We start from the raw sequence: 18,931 nt of genomic DNA on the forward strand, positions 1-18,931 counted from the left end.
CTAATTAAATTTAAAAAAGAAAAATGCTTGATATTCTTTCTTATGCAAACGAAAACAAAATGGTATCTCTTTTTATTAGAGAAGGAATATCCAAAACACATCGGAAAAATATTTGTACATTAACAGAAAAAAATATGCATATTCTTATAAGAGTTAAAACCTAATGCCCGAGAAATAGTTTTACTAAATTTAATGATATAACATGAAAGGCCCATTTAAACTTTACATTCTATAGTTTTAAGAATCATATTACTTCAAAAATTAAAATGAACAAAAAGTATACATAAGCCTCATAATTTTATGAAATTTAATTTTGTAAACAAAGTTTTTTGACAACAATTTTTATCAAAAAATTTCAAGTTTCAATAAAAATCATTATTTAGAAACTAAGAAACGTAAAATAAAGAATGCTGACGAAACAAAAACAAATGAACAATTCTTTTTTCTCGCCATTTTTAGTGCTACAAAAATTCGTCTTTGGGATTTGCCAAAAACAAAACAAGATGCAATTGTATTTTTTTAGGAGGGAAATATTTTACCGAAAAAACGAAAATGTACCAATTCCCACAACATAAAACTTTATCTTGGTAAACGTTCGTTTTGGAAATGTTATTTCATTTGGAATCTTATTTATCAGAGTTCATATGGCGATATGATTGTTTTGAATCTTTGCTAAACTCTATATCGGCTCATTTTCCACCGAAATCCGATTGACTATTTTGATTTTAAATAAAGTGTTTTATTTTATGAATTGTCGCAAAAATTTTAAGTGTAGATTAGCGGCACTTAAAAACCGCCAAATCTGTAGCGGCGGTGGCGTTAATAAGTACCGAATTTTTATTCCATACTTTTCTGAATCATATTACTTCAAACATTGGAATATACAAGAAGTATACATAAACACATAATGTTATACCATTTAATTTTTCAAAAAAAGTATTTTGAGAACAATTTTTATCAAAAAATTATAAACTAAAAAACGGAAAATAAAGAATTCTTAGGATAAAAAAACGATTTCAAGAATTCTTTACATTGAAATAAAAACTTTCATATTGTATCTTTTTTTATTATTCTTATAGTTCTTAATCAGACGTAAAAAACCATTCTGTAGAGAACCATCATCAAATGAAAAAAAATTATTTACAGTCAAATTTTTTATTGTAAAAATCATTGCACTTACCTGATTTATAATTCCCGGAGAATTCCAAAATGATAAGTTCCTTGTTTGAAAACTTTATTCTCAAATAATAGATGCATAGTTTATCCCTTCATTACTTTTAGATAACATACTATACAGCAAAATTTTATAATAGATATGAAATTGAATATGTAGCTAAAAACAGAATAGCTGAATTCTAGTTGAACTTATTCTTTCAACACTAAAAAATACTTACCAAGAAAGCGATTAAAATTAATTAAGAATCAGCACAAATGGCACTATTTCAAGTAACTTGGATAATTTTTTATTGTTGTTTTCCGAATTATATGGATACAGAAATATATGCTATTCTATAACGAAGAAGAATATGCTATAACTATTGCAATTCTGTATGTTCTGAATTCATATTTATTCACTGGAATGACGAAAGCAATGTTGACTTCACTTTAATTCGTAATGAATTGAAGACAGAAGAAATGCGTTTTACCTTAATACACACATCTGTAACAGTATCCGAAATCGGAAGTCATCAGTTGCAAGTTTGTTGATAATAGAAATAAAAAATTATTGCGGAATTTTTCTTCAAATGTTTGGCGTGTTCTGTTCCTGAAAGATTTACTAATATTCTGGAGATTTTTTTCAAGTTCTTCCGCCTTTTCCTTAGGGAAATTTTGTTTCTTATTTGCTGCTAAAAAATGGCGTCTGATTCAGTCAATGATTTCGATGGAACTAAATGAAAACGTGATAAAATAATGTCTGATATTTACAGGCTCCCGCTAGACGGCGTACTCGAGCGTTGCGATCGCGAATAAAGATTTTTGTATCCCTTATTTAAAATAAAAGTTCTATTACTTTAGTAGTGGTCTTGTAGTAGTCTTGACTACTCTTGACTAAGAAAAATAATCTAAATAAAAATATATATTTTTAAAAACCACGTTTTTTGTAGTGAAGAATAATAATTAAAAAATAATTTTTTAAAAATATAAAATAAAAATTAAAAAAATCATAGTTTAAAATAAAAAAATTCAAAATAAAAAGTAATATTTTTAAAAACCACGTTTTAGTAGTGGAGAATAATAATTAAGAAAAAAATTGAAAAACGAAAAACGTGGGGCGCATGAAATACATAACAGTACATATACACATACATATACACATTTTCTTACTCATACACATGCACAGCCACATATACATCCACATACATATGCATATACAAAAGCATATTCCACATTCAGATACAATTACAATTACTGATATACATACACATATTCTCAAGAGCACACATACACACACTAATATAACATTACTGTTATGTATTTCATGCGCCCCACGTTTTTCGTTTTTCAATTTTTTTCTTAATTATTATTCTCCACTACTAAAACGTGGTTTTTAAAAATATGACTTTTTATTTTGAATTTTTTTTAAAGTGCTCTTAGGTACAAGAACGTGAGGGATTCTGAGTTGTGTAGTCTAATTAAAATATTTTGCGATGAATAATTTATATTTTAGATTCTTTATTTTTATAATAGTACCATTAATTTGTTGAGCATAACATTATTGACTTGTTCTCAAAGAAAAGCAGTGATAACCGAAAATGTTCACTTTTTATGTGATTTTAAAAATAAATGGTTGTATTTAAAAGTTTCATAATTAGTCAACACTTCAAAAACGCATCTTAATTGTTATATTTTTTATTAGATTTTAACGTAAAGTATGTGTCTAGTAGAATTAAAAGCTTTATTTCCGTTTCTTAAAGTTAATTGTAATAATAATCAAAATTATAGTTAAAAGTCAGAGAACAAATCTAAACAAAAAATTTTTAATAGACGTGTCTTAATTATTGTTGGTTTCTTTCACAATTCTTAAAAAGTTGCTTATTAATAATTACAAATCTTTTAATCATCTTTTATAGCCGATAAAAAAAATATTTGGATAAAGTTTGAAGGAAAGTTTTTTTAAAAAAAAATATAAATTAAAATTTTAAAAATCTTGTAAACTGAAAGAAATCATATTATTTTTTTTTACCCAATAATAAATAATTGTATTGCTAGAAATTCCAGATATTCATGGAAGTTTATTACCTAAAAAAAAAAAAACACGTTTTTTGTGAGAGAAAAAAGTGAAATTATTTTCTTCTCTGTACTTAAAAAAAACTTTTTTTTTTCAAAAACAAAAATAAAGTTATATATATATAACTGAAAAATGTAAACAATCCATAATCTTTTCTCTGTTTTGATGAAATCGAAGTAGACTTGGCGCATGCGCAAATACACGGTAGGTCTTTAGGTATGAAAACATACAGTACTGTTCTAGCTAGTCAGTAAACGGTCGAACTTTAAAATTGTAAGATTTACCCCTCACAAACAAAGACACTCTAAAGCGAGTTAACCAAAATTTGATAATAAAAATCAAATCAGCAGCGGCACACGACAAAACTCTCTTGTTACTTTTTCAAAAGTGTAAGTAATAAAATTGATCGATATTTTCCAATCTGATATTATTCATTAAAGTTAAAAACATTCTTCCGATGCATTTCCTCATCGCTTTGTTTACCAACTTTTAAACATCGATGATTACAAATAATAAACCGTCTCTTAATGACTTAAAAGAAATCCCTTGTCTTGTATTTGTCTGAAAAGTTCTTGTATGAGTTAACATTTGATGATATGACATTTTTGCGGTGTGATTGATGTTTTAAGGGTGCTTTGATTTGGAACAGAATATCTGTGGTTGCGATGAATGGCGATGTTGTTCGATGTTCCCCATTAATGGAGGTTTAGAGAAAACGTCAAGAGAGTGTGGACATCGAGTTGATGGAAGTTTTGATAAATTTCAAAGTATTGATTACCAATATATAGAATCTCCAACCAAAAAATATCGTTGAATTTGTTGTGTGCAACATTTCAATTAATGAATTAGAAAACATTGAAAGGCATTATTTTCATGTTTTTTTATGTGGTTTGCACATCATCAGTTGTTTGTTTACATAAACTAGTATGTAGTTATAAATCTCTTTTCATGATCGTTATAAGTAAGAATAAAATTTATGACGTAAGTTATATTTTATGTTTGACAAGAATAAAATTATTTTCGACTTTTTGATCCACTTTCTTGAAATAGTTGGTTTTCATGATTTCACTTTCTTTTTTTTATGACTGTGTTTTTGTTTATATCAAAGAGAGAACAAATTTTGTTTGACAATAAATTTTGTTTTTACCATTAAAAAAATTAGCCTGATTGGTACTAGAAACTGGGATCTAGTTAAAATTTGAGCACTCTAGCTTGTTGAAAATGGGTCATTACTCTGGCGATAAAATGGAAACATAAATTTTGTTTGAAAAGGTCGGTCGAAAAGCGATTGAAATTTATATTATTACTCAGCACAGGACACATTAAAATTGAAGCACTCTATCTAGTCAAAAAGTATTTAACATTCTGATTGACAATAAACTTACTATCTAAGAGCTATATTATAGCAACAAATTCTGCCTGTAGTTTATGTTGTCACCAAGCCCATAGCTCCAGATGCAATTTGAGTGCTCTAGTTCGGTCAATTGATAAAAAATTCTGCTTGGTGTGTAAAATTAAAGTAAATTCCATTTTAAATGGTTTGGTAAAGATTGTTTCTATTACTTGTATTTTTGTAAAAAATCACTTGGCTGAAAAATTATTATGTGTATACTATTATACTACAATACAATAAGTGTAACTGTTGTTGCTTATTAGAGGTGCTTAAGAACTCTATTATTTTCGTTAAAAAGTGTGAATTGTAGGAAGTTCTTAACCTCAAACTTCTAATTAATCCTCGTTATATTAATTAATAGTTTTAAAATTATCTCATTTTCATTCAAATAATCAATTAATTGAACTAAATTCAGGCTCAAGAACCCAAACCGAATCGGTCGTAAAATTCATATAATTGTTAATGAGGTACTTTTTTTCCATTTACAGTCTTTTCTTTTCCATAGAAAATATGATCCTAACAGTTTCGTCAGAAGAGCGGTCGAAAGTTTGGACCCCTGAATGTAAATTTACCTTTTTTTTGCGCATATTGTTATACTCTCGGAATTAATGAAGATTCACGCGATTATAAAACACGCTTATACAAAAATAATTTCAGACACAAAAATATTTATTTATAGATATTTATTATTTTCATATTTATCATAATATGAAGCTAAATTTTTTAATTGTATGGCATTTACATTTTTTACGCTATTTTAATCTAAGTAAAATTGAAATTAAAGGATCCAAACTTATGTTTGCTCTCATGGTCAAACTATTGGGAACATATTTCGCAGATTGCGACCACCTCCAAATTTTAAGGGAGGTCAGGAATCCTTAAAATATATGTATATACATAAGTTTATTGCGGCAAATTATGTTTTTGTGGCCAATTACACAACTTAAAATGTAGTTTGTACACACTAATTTTATTTTATTTTATAACTGTTGTTGAGTAGCAGAGCCAATTTTTGGGTTTATGACTATCAATATTCTACTCCGTAGCCTTGTAATTTTGAACCCAATCCAGAAGACAAGGGAACTCCTGGATTAAGTATCACGAGAAATTTAACTTCGTTGCGGACTTTTTGATGGAACTAACCCGCATTTGCATTTCACAAAGGAGAAAACCGCATTTCATGGGGGGTAAAACCACGAAAACCTCTCACGGTTAACCTGACTGCAAGGGGACTCTAACCCATGATTTTTCTACGACTGAGGATATTTTACATCATCACTGTGGTCGGTGCGAGCCGGGTTCAGAATTCGAAACAACCAGCTTTCGTCGGGATTCGAACCCGGTTCACCTCATTGGGAGGCGAGCGTTCTATTCCCTGAGCCACCACGGCTAGTACAGATTAATTAGCATATTTAAGGTTAAGTTCTTGTACTAATTGTACAAAATAGTTTTTGTACAAAATTGAGTCTGTAGGGGAGAGTGGGGTCAATTGTAACAGGGTACGATTGTAACAGAGCAAAATTTTCGAGTGTCGGGTTCTAGATTTGGTTCCTAGGAGGCGCACAAGGTGTATTTAATAAATCTACATGTACACCCCTGATGGCAAACATTTTTATGTACTTTTGAAAGAGTTACATCACAAAAGATATTTTCAAGCCATGCAAGTACTTTTTTTGGTATTAGAATATTATATTGTAACAAAGTAATTTTGTTTAAACAAATAAAAAATTAGTAACCGAATATGTAAGTGAACACCTTAATTAACATTTCAATAAAAAAAAATTGGTTTTGCTAATTAACTAGCATTGTTTTTAACAAATGAAGCTGAAATGGCGTCTTGGGGACAATTGTAACATTAAGTAAAGGGACGATTGTAACAGCTGAAAATAAATAATCTTATGTTTACAAACCATTACTTAACTCTTTAAGAACCACCAATAGTTTCCTATATCATTTATATTATGTTGCATGTGCATTATTTTATTTGTCACCTTTCACAGCATAAATTAAAATTTTTAACCCCTTAAAGTTAAAGGTTTAACCCTTTAGGTCTCTGCTCATTATTATTTTTACTCCTAAAATATCACTGCTATTTTGATCAATAAAAAAATATAAAACAACTATGATAATATGTATAATTAACTATGTTTTAGTTGAATTTATGAACTGTTACAATTGACCCCGTAAGTGGGGACAATTGCAACAAGTGCACGACTGTCAAAAATTGTTTATAACTAATATAATAAAACTTAAAATCAGGTATTTATTTTTTCTCTAGTAGAGGATAGTCTACTTTACTCGTCTGTCAATTAATACTAATAATTTATTGGATTTTTTGTTAGTTAAAAATAGTTAAGTAAAAAATGTTACAATTGACCCCACTCTCCCCTATACATTATTTAACATATTTAAGGTAGCATTCTTGTGCTCTATTAAGATTGAGTCATCGCACGTGATGGAAATCTGATCATTTGATTAAAAGTTATTAAGGTGTTGGCTTTTTTTATTTTATGCACTTCGTATCAGAAAATAATTATTTCATTGTAAGAGATGTTTTAATTTATTAGCTTGTGAGCCATTAAATTTGAAAAATATTATTTCATTTCGACGAAAAATGGAAACATGAAATGAAGCATTTTCGTTTCGGAATGTCTTTCAATGTCGCTCTGTTGCTATCTGATTTTCATCAAACATAAATTCAACTTGATTTCCAATGCAAGAAAAAAAAAGTGTCATTTTATCCGTAACTCGTTGCAACGTTATGGTCTACTTCGAATTTTTACAGAATCCGATGCAAGCGTTCAAACCGAGTTAGCGGTTCCTTTGATATACATGCTTGAAGAAAAAAAAGAAAAAGAGATGTACAAGAAAATTCGATACTTGCAACCACTAAAGAGCCTCTCACACCCGTGAACTAAAAGTGTCAGCTCATATCATTCAGCGACAAGATACAAAACATGAAAGGGTTCTTTAATCGACATAAAATTTTATCGCATTTCAGTGATAACATTTTGTATAAATCCTTTTCAACATTTCTAACTTTAAAAAGTCATCAGCTAAAATAAAAAACAGGAAATGGAAAAATATATCATTTCATTTCTTATTAAAATATTTCAGAGGAATTTTTTAAAATTTTTTTTATTTATTTATTTATTTTTGCTATATGTCTCGCGAAATGCTTTCTGTTTAATTTTTATCCATTGGAAATAAGTCAAAAAAAAGTTACGAAAAATTATTTTATGTTCTTAAGAATTTAACAGTCGGACATTCTTGCCATTAATACACTTATAAATTAATGACACACAAATATGAAGTTGGATAAAAAAAAATGCAGAAACTGAAATGGAAAAAAATACTGGGAAACTTCATTTGCTTCAATATATTGAAGATGGTAATATATAAGTCTATAAAAAAATACTCTATTTTACACATGATTATCTATTTTATGCATTGATGAATAGTCTATATTATACATGATTCGAGCTCACCGCAATACCTTTGTGACCTTGGCTACATCGGCCAAACCTAGCGCGCCAAACCAGAAAATTTAGACTGAAGATACAGGATAGATAAGTCCACATTATCAAGAATACAAAGCATAGATGTCATGATGAATTTGTTATATTTTCATTAGTTCTCTTATATTTTCATCAGCATAGGAAATTTTTAAAATAATAATAATACAAAAGAAGAAGAATTGGAACGCAAACCAAATCACTGTCATTTAAACAAAAATTATCTCATTTACTAATTAAGTGGAAAGGTCTCTAGCACAGTTAATCATGAAATCAAAATAAATTAAAAATGAAGTTGGATTCGATTATTTAATCGGCACTGATTAGGAAAATGACATTATAATTAAAGCAATCAGTAAATTTTTAGAATCAGCGTTACACTCTGGTATTTTTAACTCTAACTAACAGTGAATAAAAATCAAGAGGGAAAAAAATAGGATGAAGAATAACAGAATTCTCGGCATGACGTTTGATAGAAATCATCTGGCAACAATGAAATTACCCCCTCCTCCCTCATTCAGTTCTGACGTGTGATTTGCTACTTAGATTTATAATTCTTTTTTTTTTTCTCCATCAATTTATTGAGAATTAACTGAAGAAGGCCAATTGTTGCTGATGTTTCGAAGCGGCCTTGCAAACAAGGAAGTGATATTGATGATCTTTTACTGTCTTGAACAATTGTTTGATAGTACCTCTCGTATGTCAGAGATATAGTTCGGATTTAAATTGTTTCATACGAAATTCAGTTTTTTTTTTTTTTTTTTTTTTTTATTTATTTTTTTTTTTTTTTTTTTTTTTTACAACAGCTGCCAACAAGATCCGCAAAAAAAAAAAATTAATAAATAATGATGATAATAAATAAATCAATAAAGATTTAGTAAACTGATAAGTTTTGTTTACTAAATCGATATTAATTTCGCTAACACCAGATTTAAAATTCCGACTACGATAAAATGCTCTTTAATTCTTAAAACTACATGACAAAATCATAATTTATTTTATCATTACTTTCCTTTAACAATTCTATCTTAACACCAGATTGCCTAAGGAAGTCATTTTGACTGCTTTTAATTTCAATTAGAAAAACAATGATGCATATAATGACGCAATTTCTCATAATTTTGTGACTTTTTGTACAACATATAACTTTTTTTATTGTTAATATTTACTAATAACTTGATACATAACTGTAAATAATATAAAAAGTGTTAAAAATTAATTTTAAACAAATTTATTTACGCATTCACAATTCAGTCATTTTGACTTCTTTTGGGCAATATAGGTATATACTAATTTTCCGTCTTTCTAGTGTTAACTAATGTTTGATTGTAAATTAAAACTAATCTTTCTCAAGTAAATAATATATTGAAATACTTGCTTTTTGATTTTTAAAGCATTAATTGTGGTTAATATACCACATTTTATAACGTAATAAATTTACTGTTAGTGCGTGTTGAGAATTTGCTGCAATTTTACCCTCTTAAGACACAGCATCAAATATATTTTACAGCATTGATTTCAATTTTATCACTTAAAAAAATAATGTTTTAAGAAGATATTTTTTTTTTTTTTTTTTTTTTTGTAAAAATATAATTGAATTTATCCTTGTTTGGAGTTTTCAATTACAATTTAAAATTATAAGAAAGGAAAGAAATTCGAATGAAGTAAAGTTTCGAAGTTTTACGACGTGTATCTTTCTATTTGAGTCTAGTGGATTTTGTTTTATGAGAAGAAATTTATTAGAAGAAATTACAATGAGGAGAAATTTATTATAAAAATACTTACAATGTGCAAAAATTTTAAAAATAAAATTTTTGTCATCCGTATACAATAAATAAAAGTGGCTAAAAAATTAACTAAATTTATTTTAAAATTTAAAAAAAAAATACTTTCTGACATTTATTTCTGACGTTGACTTTCATCTGTGCTAAAGATCTCTAATTGAAAAATAAATTTTCTGATGTGAAGCTCTGATCGTTAATATGATTTTGTACCATGATATGGGGTTCAAGGTGAAGACATTTTGGTTTTAATCCGTTTAAAATATAATTATTAACAAGTTACATTTTATTTTAAATGAAAAAGGGTAAGGAATATTTACAGACAACATTTTTTTTAACTAATGTTTTATTTTGGAAATTTCTTTACTCATTATAGCAAATCACTTATTTGACTGGACGAAAATCTTTTTTTTCTTTTTTTTTTAAAAAAAAAGATAGCAAATTCAAACTGTTAATGTCATGCAACCATTTAAAACATTTTTACTCTATTATTATAATTTATTAAATTAATGACTGACTGAAAACTGAAATTTATACAATATTGCATTCTATTTATTTTATCTATTATAAAAAAAAGAATTAAAAGTTTAACCAAATAAGCAAAAAAAGAATTCACCCAGGAATTCTTTTTTACAATCCGGAAATCGTAAAATGGCAAACATCTTCCTCATTCCATGCTCCCAGCAGGTAAACATTTATAAGTCATCACTAGACAATCGCTATGTCAAACTGGCACCCGTTTTCTCACAGACAAATTCTTGTACCTTTTCTCGCCGTCTTCAAAATTCCACCGCATCGAAATTCTCAAATAAAGCCGATACGGTGCACTTTTTCCTTGCACTGAATCAGCATTCTCACGAATAACAAAGAAGATCTCCACACAAATTGTTCAGCTCTTCAATTATCTCTAACTGTCCTTTTAAGAGATAACTGCCCTTTTCACTCAAGCCCGATTACCTGTTGGCGATACTAAACTAATGGTTTTTGTCTGTTCAAGCATCACCTGTTGGCGACAATTTCTAAAAAGACCACCCCTTTAGACTCAGAGGCTCAGAGACAGGAACAAGTGCATACATCATCTTAGGTACAGAGATGAAGATTAAATAGTTTCTTTTATTATTCCTTAGGTTCGGTATTCGTTGTTTTATCTGATTTGGGATTGGGACAAAGCTGTAAGTCAAACAATGATTTTAGTTCTCTAAGTTACTATAGTTACAGCTCATTGCTAGAGTAATGATGGCCTTTAGTGATCAATAACCGAAGGTGTGGGGTTTTTAACCTCTTTTTTTTCCAAAAAAAGAAAACTTTGAAAAACAAATATTTAATAATAAATAAAAAAAAAAAGAAACTGTCTCATAATGCCTGACACCAGTTAAGAAATGCTCTATTGTGCGCTTTGGTAATAAATGAATTCTGCAATATTTTGAATACAGAAAAAGAATGGTTGGTATATCGATCCATTTCACTTTTATGTCAATTTTATCTCTAAAAACAACAATAAATAAAACGATCAAAATCAACCATAATTTAATATTCAGCTAGACGCTTATTATAAAGTTAAACACACACACATATATATAACATAAAAAGCTTCAACTCATCTTTTTATGTTATTCCTTTTATGTAAATCTTTTTCTTAATTTATTATTCAAAACGAAACGCTCCTTTTCACACTTTTATATTCACATCCTGTCATATAATATATATTTAGTTCAAGTATGCATTAATTAACATATCGACATTCTTCCCTTCTTCTACTGTCGTGGGAAAGCCTTTTTCCCTGGACGTATTTAACAAGCCAATTACACTAAGATTTCCCTTATTCCCTAAAAAGAGAAATTTTACGGATTTACTTCGCAAGATTTTCCCTATCATTATTGAGGAGTACTTCAATTTGTGTGTCACTCGGATATTTATACTCTCGTAATGGTGAGTAAATAAAATTAATTGTGTGTGCATATATATATTATATACGGTGATAAAGGAAGTCTTCATTTCTTTTTCACGTTCGCAACAAAGAATTGAAATATCAAGAGTGTGAGCTGTCATAAGTATGAAATCCTACTCGTACATATTTACAAATTTCTGAATGAAAATTCTTTTCTCGCATGGAGAACGTAAAGCTTGAATAAATTGAACTATGTGTTGGGAAAAATTGAAAGGCTAAAAGCGAATAGTTTGTATTAACAAACGAAGTATTCCATGCCATATTTTAGTTATAATTATGTAAAATAATAATAATAACATTCATTGTTATGATTATAAATTAAAAAAATAAGTAAGGATCTTGCTGTTACGCTTTTTAACAGTAATAAAAAGCGTGTGTGAAGAGCAGAAGAAAGCGTTGAAGACAATTATGAAATACATAACATTGAAATAATGCATAGGAGAAGACGTGTCGTCCTATATGTTGTTTTTTTAAAAGCATAACTATAGCTTTTTTTTTTTCTTTTGTCTGCAAGTTCTCCTATTCCATGTCATTATTTTAATTTAAAACTTTTTATTTCAATAACTTATTATCGACTAAAAATTATAATTTTTTTTATGAGAATTTAGTTTTGAAAATTTTAATATTAATTGACTTTAATTCTTAAGATTTTATGCTAGAATCTATTTCAAATGGGTTTAACTCATTAGCAAGAGGAGTGAGCATGGCTAGCAAAGCAATTTTCGTAAGTTGGAGAGCATCAGCGAGCAGAGGCAACACCTCCTAGAAGAAAGAAGGCCTCAGCACGGATCAATTTAGTAGTCCGACGCAACGAACTTAAACTGCGCAGTGGACGAAAAAAAATGAGAAATATGTCACTACGTTCGGGCTACTAAGTTGCGCAGTGGTGGTAAATACGAAAGATGTCTTTACGTTTGAACTACTTAATAATCAAATTCCTTGTTTATGGTAACCCGTGCTGAGGTCTTCTATTTTCTAGGAGGTATTGGCAGAGGCTGGTGCCCACTATTAAAACAAATTTTTCAAAAAATTGAATCTTACCGATTTCTACTTTGAAAAAGTGCAATAAATAGAAAAATAAGAACCGCAATTAATGAAAGTTTAAACTAGCATAAATTATTTGCGCAAAGGAAATTTTTAATGTTATTTTGACAAAAAAAATAGATCTATATTAACAAATAAAATGCAAAAATTTGAGTCAATTCCAACTGTCGTGCAATAAACATTTTCAAAGAGTTTCTATCCATTTTCAAACTGATTCGCCCAATCACAGATTAGCCGATTCATAGATACACCCCCATTCTCTGAATCGTCTGTTCTTCTTTTTTCCCTCCTCCTTGTATTTCCTTCATTTCATGCATTCTCAGATAATATAGGGGAAAGTTGGACAAAACGGGATACCATTATTGTTTTTATTTACTAGGGAAAATCTGTTAAAGAGAACGACACATTATTTTTCTTTAAAGCTACATTACTTATTGAAGCTCAGAAAAAACATATTTTAAACTAATTTTAATGACTGTGAAGTAGGAAAAAAAATCATTTTCCAAACTCTTACATATCCCGTTATAGCATACACGAGTCGGACAAAACGGGATAGGGCTTACAATGTTTAATTTTTTGTGTAAAACTAACTAAAAATATAATTAATTGACAGAAAACTGTAAAGCAAAATTTCTAAAAATTGTATTTATGGGATTTTACTGCTTCTAACATTTTTATATAAACTGTTGTGTTATAATTAAGTACACAAAAATAATGATGCTACATAAGTTTTTAAAGATTTTATGAGTTTTCAACCATGAACACTTATTCCATCATTTTCACTGTCGTCATTTGGAGTAATCCTATGTTTGCTTAATAGAGAATTCAAAAGTTCAAAAAACTATTTAACTGCAGTGCGAATAAACCCTTTTTCTCGGACCATACCCGTGGGTTCTGGATTTTGGAGGCTAAGTTCTTCATGCCTGCCAAGAAATGAATACAACCAACACTTCCCAGCCATTTTTTCCCTGTGTTAAAATTATGCTTAATATTGTTTCTCTCACCTAACTCAAATGCCAGCATTCGTGTGTCCGTTAGAGTTATACCAAATAATCTCGCTTCTAGAGTTAATACATGCTCACGCGTTTTTTCTTGTTAAGCATTGAATACTGTCTCTTATCTGCCCAACTTTTTCACTGCTGCCAATCCAGGGGTCAATGTATTTGTACGAGCCTTTTTTAAATTTCTTTCAATATAGTAATAATAATATAGTAAAAATATTAGGCCAACAAATAAATAGGTGGATAAAACGGGATATAAAAAAACTCTATCCCGTTTTATCCAACTCAAAAGTATCCCGTTTTGTCAGACTCAGACACTTTTCAAAGCAAACATGGCTGCTGCCTAAACGTGAAAGAAAAATTAGATTGACTAGACATGAGAATACTCGTTAATAAATGCTTCATCAAATGTAATACTCACCGGAATTGTAATCCTATATATATAGGCAGTACAATGTGAAAAACAACGCTCGTAAATGTAGAAAGTTCTGAGAACTACAACTTTCTATCAACTAGTGGTCTCGAGACGGTACGTACTGAAAATGATATAATCGCAGTCAAATAACAAGTTTCTGTCGTCGCCCGCTAGATAGCTGCAATAGTCTGGTCCCTAGGTGAGGTATCCCGTTTTATCCAACTCTCCCCTACCCTGAAAAAAGCTGAAAAGGAAAAAAAGGCAGGTTTCATTGAGTTTTCCTTCCAAAATAAGTTAATACAAGTACTAGCTTAATTTTTTTTTTAAAAATTTATTTAAATGAAAAAGTTAATTGCTTTAAAAGATTATAACTAGAAATTATCTGTAAAGATTAAAAGTTTTCTATTTAAAGACTTCAAAACTATCCATTGAAACACTGAAAACAACCTATTTAAAGATGAAATACTATCTACCAAAACTATGATAGTGGACCCTGATGGTTTTAAACATCAAAACCCAATTTATTCTAATTTAAAAGTAAATCCAGTTTATAAATTCAATTATCAAATGATTAAATAAAATATGATTTCTTGTTTAATTTTTAAAATTTCTATGAACTAATAAAGCTATAAACTAATAAGATTTTGATACCAAATACCACAACCATATATTTTTCTTCGCGCATTTTTTAAAATGATAAAGGATAATTATAATTTACAGTGACAAAAATTTTAAATCTGTGTTTCTCAGAGCTTTGTTATTTGTTACATCCAGATTCAAATTCTAAATTTATGTGTCCTGAATGGATGTGGAATAGTGATTTTTCTTTTCTTTCTGCATTCTGATGAAGCGTAAAAACTTTAGAGAGGACAGCCAGACCAAAATATAAGTCGTAGTTTGACAGTGATTGTCAGCTGCGGCAATTGACAATGTCAGGTTTCTGTTCTCGGTCAATTTTTTTCCCCTTTTATTTTTTCATTCCCTGCAGTTGGGGAGGAAGTTGAGACTGTGATAGAATTCTATTCGTGTGCTGATTTTTAACCAGGAATCGTGCTAACTTTTGTCGTATTATATTATTAAGAGCTGGTCAACTTTTATGCTCCAGATTGTGCTGTTCAAGCTGGGACAATGTTTCAGATAAAGAGAGCGTAAAGTGTTTGTTTTAGATTTTAATCAAACAATAATAATAAAAAAAATGCAGTTGCTTTAAAGTTGCTATCTCTATTTTCAACCAGTTGTTGTTTATTATTTTAAATTCTTTGCTTTGAAACCATTTTGGTGAGAAAAAATCTTCTAGATAAATGCAAATTTTTGTCGAACAATATTATTTTAAAGTGGTTTTTGCTCAATGGTTTTCTTTTACATGTTTTGGTTTACAAGGTTGTTTTTAGAACAGTCTAGAAACAAACGATGAAAATTTTTAATTTTATAATTAATAAGGGGTAATAAAACTTATAATTAATAAGGATAATTCGAATTTAGTCATGACAATATCAGTGCTCCAATTTGGCAATATGGAATTTTCTGCAGAAAATCTTATTACTTTTAACAAGTCTTCATTTTTTACGTATTTTTAGACGGTTTTTTATTTTTAATATTATTATTATTTTTGACATTGTTGCTCACAATCTTTGCTTTTAAACTATTTTGATAATAATAAAATTATTTTAAATGTTATTTAATAAATCATAAAACGACGTTATTTAAAGAAACACTCTTAAGATTGTTTTGTTATTTACTTCCTGTATTTTTAAATTTATACTAGCCACCTATGGTGACGAGCTATTTTGCTTTTCCGAGCTCATCTGTTCGAAGTTCCACATTAAAACAACTGTCTTCGGCAGCATTGTTCTGAAAGTTTCATTCTTTTTCACAGAGCTTTGAACTCAGGGCTTCGAAGTTAACCTGCTGCCTTCTGCTACATTGTAAAAAAATGCTAAATTTTTCTTCACGGAATTTTCCGCCTTTCCATTGGTTAATTTTTCATAGTGGATTAATCAGTGGGGTCCTGCCGCCTTTGGTAGCATCTCTATGAATCTGCATGCTTGTAAATAAAAAGCTCAGAGTGGAATAAGAAGTTAAAAGTGGTTAAGCTTTCTAGTGACTAAGAACATTACTGAGCACTGGTTTGCTGTTTATTTCGAAACTATCTTTCAAAAACACTCCTGTTTAAATTTAACGGCAGGAATTAAAGTTGAAACTTAGGCTGTTACAATTATAGCAAAAAATATTTTTAAAGAATGTATTATTATTTAAATAACATGATAAGCTCAAAAGAAAAAAATATTAAATTAACAGTTACAAAAGCGCTGTAGAAGACTCGTGACAAAAAAAAAATCATAAATAAATTTATATTTTAGTCGTAAGCTATTACATATAGCGCAGGGAAAATATTAAACTAAATCTTTAAGTACGTGCGAATATTAAATAAAACTTGACGAATTTCTTTACAAACATTCCAATTCAAGCACACCACTTTTTTCTCTCCCGCAACCGGCAGTGGCTTTTAAAATACAGAAGAGCAAGGCTTTGTGTAAATATTTACCGCCTTCAAACCTCAGCGTGTAAAGTAAGAAAGTTTGCAACTCAAACATCTATTTCATCACCATCAAGTGTATCATCTTATTAACATTAAACACACCATTGCAATTCTCACGTTTGAAGTGCTTGCTGCTCTCCTGCTCTGATGATCAAATATAGAACAAATCCATCCTCGAGTTCTCAGCTAGGGTTGAGGACACGTGAGATCTTTTTTTCCCTTCTTTTTAGAAAAAGAAATGTCTCGTGAAAACTATGAAAAATGAAAAACAGACGCAAGCGAGTGAAAAATAAATTGAATTTCTTCGTTTGTGTATTTATATTTAGCTGCGCAATAATCAGGGGAAAGTTAACTGCGATGAGTGATGATTTTTATGGATGTTTTCATTGATGTTAGCGGTTACAGAAAGTGTAACTGCAAAATAGGGAATTTTGTGTATCTTAAAACAAAGATTTTTCATTTTTTGTAGCATCTTGGTAAAATCAGATAAAGGGGAGAATACGGCTTACAGCTTAATAACACAAAACACAGTTTTAGCTGACTGGATTTTAAAACTTAAAAACATCTTAAGTATTTAAAAAAATGATTAAACAATTTTAAAAACTTGCCTAGTTGGCTAAATTTTTTCTTCGAAAGGAAAATTATTTTAATCAGAATTTTTTTTAACCCAGACAATGCAATGTTTCATTTTCTTTCATAACCAGTGCGACTCATATTTGGGTTTATCCAACCTAAAAGACAAAGGAACTCCTGAATTGAGGGTTGAGACAATCGAGCCTTGGTTAAGAGCTTTTCGAGGGAACGCATTTGAGGTTAACATGTAGAAGAAAACCACGAAAGTCACCCATGAAGCCCGACTAAAAAATGGCTCTAACCCATGATCTATCTACTTCTAAAGGATATTTTAAGTCAGAATTGTGCTCAGTGTGAGCCGGGAGCATAATTTGAATCAACCTGCTTTTGCTGGGATTCGAACCTGAGCTCTAACCCCTGAGCGAGCTGAGATAGAGAAAGGGATAAAAGTAACATTTCAAGCAATAACACCACAATGGTCGTATAATTTTGAAAAAAGTAATAAAGTAGTCATAAAAGAGCCCATTTTTTTTATTCAACAAAAATATATAAAACTAAGTGTAAATATGTACTCATTTTTAATTTTTGGAATAATTTTTAGCTTACATGTTTGATGAGTGCTGACATCTAGTATAAAATAAACTATCTATGAACTCAAGACAAATAGTCTGGCACTGCTACCTGGTGTATAGATTGAGTAAGCTAGGAAATATCACGGGCATGAGAAATAGAGGGCATAACATCCACCCGTCATTTTGACGAGTGCGAGAACGAAGCTGTTAAAAAATTCGATCACAAACGCTATTCATTTTCTATGGTGCGTAGCGTTTTTAAAAAGTGCTTATTTTCGATTTTCTTTTTTTAAAAGCACTTAAAGGTGCTTTTATCATTGGGTGTTTTCAAAAAATGCTTAATTTTCCCTTTTCGAAAATGAGATTTTTTTCTTTACCATGTCGATTTTCGCCAAGTATTATGCATAAGCGTGCTTTCCACATTGTTCTATTCAACGTTTTCACAATTCATTCAACCTCAATCTATTTCGGCTTACCGTCGGTCCAGTATGAAAGCGCAAATCATTTTACATGTTTGATGAAATACTTACTAGTCTGCTTTTCTAAAAAATGGCAAGATTTTTTTTTCAAATTTCTATTCTATTGTTTATTTATTCTTTTATAATTTCCTTTTTTTTTTTAAGGCGAATTTCATTTAAAATTTAGTCACCCGCTAAACCGTTTAGTCCATTTTAAAAACCTCCGTGACGTCACAAATATGTTCGAAATTTGTCTGTTCTATAAGAACAGTATAAGTCGACTTGGCGAAAAATCGCGTGATACAACATCTTTAATCATAAAAAAATTATTTGAAAATAATAATTGTAAAAAATAAAACATATGTTATTCGAAAATGAAATTCTAATTGGCAACATTTGAAACATAAGGTAGGTAATATTTTAATACCGCTATTTCTGATTAGAACAAAGTATAATATAATCC

The 18,931-nt window shown here is 29.3% G+C and overlaps 1 long non-coding RNA gene across 1 annotated transcript in view; it reads right to left on the reverse strand.

Moving 5' to 3' along the window:
* The window catches only part of LOC122271474 (uncharacterized), a 123,823-nt gene extending 109,336 nt beyond the window's left edge, over positions 1-14,487 (reverse strand). The window contains exon 1 of the long non-coding RNA XR_006226389.3: positions 14,333-14,487. This is a non-coding gene — a long non-coding RNA (uncharacterized LOC122271474). The remainder of the gene's footprint in view (positions 1-14,332) is intronic.
* Between the last annotated feature and the right edge of the window lie 4,444 nt (positions 14,488-18,931).

This window comes from Parasteatoda tepidariorum, chromosome 6 (assembly GCF_982258835.1).
Source record: "Parasteatoda tepidariorum strain Cologne lab strain chromosome 6, Ptep-v5.0, whole genome shotgun sequence".
Taxonomy (NCBI): Eukaryota; Metazoa; Arthropoda; class Arachnida; order Araneae; family Theridiidae; genus Parasteatoda; species Parasteatoda tepidariorum.